Genomic DNA, 3,418 nt, shown 5'->3' with positions numbered 1-3,418 from the left:
ACCAGACTGAGAATATCACACAGGAGCCTGCCATGTAAGACCAGACTGAGAATATCACGCAGGAGCCTGCCATGTAAGACCAGACTGAGAATATCACGCAGGAGCCTGCCATGTAAGACCAGACTGAGAATATCACGCAGGAGCCTGCCATGTAAGACCAGACTGAGAATATCACGCAGGAGCCTGCCATGTAAGACCAGACTGAGAATATCACGCAGGAGCCTGCCATGTAAGACCAGACTGAGAATATCACGCAGGAGCCTGCCATGTAAGACCAGACTGAGAATATCACGCAGGAGCCTGCCATGTAAGACCAGACTGAGAATATCACGCAGGAGCCTGCCATGTAAGACCAGACTGAGAATATCACGCAGGAGCCTGCCATGTAAGACCAGACTGAGAATATCACGCAGGAGCCTGCCATGTAAGACCAGACTGAGAATATCACGCAGGAGCCTGCCATGTAAGACCAGACTGAGAACATCATGCAGGAGCCTGCCATGGAAGACCAGACTGAGAATATGACACAGGTGCCTGCCATGTAATACCAGACTGAGATTATCACGCAGGAGTGTGCCATGTAAGACCAGACTGAGAATATCACGCAGGAGCCTGCCTTGTAAGACCAGACTGAGAATATCATGCAGGAGCCTGCCATGTAAGACTAGACTGAGAACATCATGCAGGAGCCTGCCATTTAATACCAGACTGAGAATATCACACAGGAGCCTGCCATGTAAGACCAGACTGAGAATATGACGCAGGAGCCTGCCATGTAAGACCAGTCTGAGAATATCACACAGCAGCCAGCTATGTAAGACTTAACTGAGAATATCATGCAGGAGCCTACCATGTAAGACCAGACTGAGAATATCGTGCAGGAGCCTGCCATTTAAGACCAGACTGAGAATATCACACAGGTGCCTGCCATGTAAGACCAGACTGAGAATATCACACAGGAGTGTGCCATGTAAGACCAGACTGAGAATATCGCGCAGGAGTCTGCCATGTAAGACCAGACTGAGAATATCATGCAAGAAACTGCCATGTAAGACCAGACTGACTGCCATGTAAAACCAGACTGAGAATATCACACAGGAGCCTGCCATGTGAGACCAGACTAAGAACATCATGCAGGAACCAGCCATGTAAGACCAGACTGAGAATATCATGCAGGAGTCTGCCTTGTAAGACCAGTCTAAGAACATCATGCAGGAGGCTGCCATGTAAGCCCAGACTGAGAACATCATGGAGGGGCCTGCCATGTAAGACCTGACTGAGAATATCATGCAGGAGCCTGACATGTAAGACCAGTCTAAGAACATCACGCAGGAGCCTGCCATGTAAGACCTGTCTAAGAACATCATGCAGGAGCCTGCCATGTCAGACCAGACAGAGAACATCATGCAGGAGCCTGCCATGTCAGACCAGACTGAGAATTCCACGCAGGAGCCTGCCATGTAAGACCAGACTGAGAATATCACACAGGTGCCTGCCATGTAAGACCAGACTGAGAAAATCATGCAGGAGTGTGCCATATAAGACCAGACTGAGAATATCACGCAGGAGCCTGCCATGTAAGACCAGACTGAGAATATCACGCAGGAGCCTGCCATGTAAGACCAGACTGAGAATATTACACAGGAGCCTGCCATGTAAGACCAGACTGTGAATATGACACAGGAGCCTGCCATGTAAGACCAGACTGAGAATATGACACAGGTGCCTGCCATGTAATACCAGACTGAGAATATCACGCAGGAGTGTGCCATGTAAGACGAGACTGAGAATATCACGCAGGAGCCTGCCATGTAAGACCAGACTGACAATATCATGCAGGAGCCTGCCATGTAAGTCCAGACTGAGAAAATCATGCAGGAGTGTGCCATATAAGACCAGACTAAGAATATCACGCAGGAGCCTGCCATGTAAGACCAGACTGAGAACATCATGCAGGAGCCTGCAATGTAAGACCAGACTGAGAATATCACACAGGAGCCTGCCATGTAAGACCAGACTGAGAAAATCACGCAGGAGTGTGCCATATAAGTCCAGACTGAGAACATCATGCAGGAGCCGGCCATGTAACACCAGACTGAGAATATCACACAGGAGCCTGCCATGTAAGACCTATCTGAGAATATCACACAGGAGCCTGCCATCTAAGACCCGACTGAGAATATCATGCAGGAGCCTGTCATGTAAGACCTATCTGAGAATATCACACAGGAGCCTGCCATCTAAGACCAGACTGAGAATATCATGCAGGAGCCTGCCATGTAAGACCAGACTGAGAAAATCACGCAGGAGTGTGCCATATAAGTCCAGACTGAGAACATCATGCAGGAGCCTGCCATGTAACACGAGACTGAGAATATCACACAGGAGCCTGCCATGTCAGACCTATCTGAGAATATCACGCAGGAGCCTGCCATGTAAGACCAGACTGAGAATATCACGCAGGAGCATGTCATGTAAGGCCAGACTGAGAATATCATGCAGGAGCCTGCCATGTAAGACCAGACTGAGAATATCATGTAAGAACCTGCCATGTATGACCAGACTGAGAATGTCATGCAAGAACCTGCCATGTAAGACCAGACTGAGAATACCACACAGGAGCCTGCCATGTGAGACCAGATTAAGAATATCATGCAGGAACCAGCCATGTAAGACCAGACTGAGAATATCATGCAGGAGCCTGCCATGTAAGACCAGACTGAGAATATCATGCACGAGCCTGCCATGTAAGACCAGACTGAGAATATCACACAGGAGCCTGCCATGTAAGACCAGACTAAGAACATCATGCAGGAACCAGCCATGTAAGACCAGACTGAGAACATCATGCAGGAGCCTGCCATGTAAGACCAGACTGAGAATATCACACAGGAGCCTGCCATGTAAGACCAGACTGAGAACATCATGTAGGAGCCTGCCATGAAAGACCAGTCTGAGAATATCACACAGGAGCCTGCCATGTAAGACCAGACTGAGAATATCATGCAAGAACCTGCCATGTAAGACCTGACTGAGAATATCATACAGGAGCCTGCCATGCAAGACCAGACTGAGAATATCACGCAGGAGCCTGCCATGTGAGGCCAGACTAAGAACATCATGCAGGAGCCAGCCATGTAAGACCAGGCTGAGAATATCATGCAGGAGCCTGCCATGTAAGACCAGACTGAGAATATCACGCAGGAGCCTGCCATGTAAGACCAGACTGAGAATATCACACAGGAGCCTGCCATGTAAGACCAGACTGAGAACATCATGCAGGAGCCTGCCATGTAAGACCAGACTGAGAACATCATGCAGGAGCCTGCCATGTAAGACCAGACTGAGAACATCATGCAGGAGCCTGCCATGTAAGACCAGACTGAGAACATCATGCAGGAGCCTGCCATGTAAGACC

The sequence above is a fragment of the Chiloscyllium plagiosum genome, chromosome 22, assembly GCF_004010195.1.
Source record: "Chiloscyllium plagiosum isolate BGI_BamShark_2017 chromosome 22, ASM401019v2, whole genome shotgun sequence".
Taxonomy (NCBI): domain Eukaryota; kingdom Metazoa; phylum Chordata; class Chondrichthyes; order Orectolobiformes; family Hemiscylliidae; genus Chiloscyllium; species Chiloscyllium plagiosum.
This window is presented reverse-complemented; position numbering follows the sequence as displayed.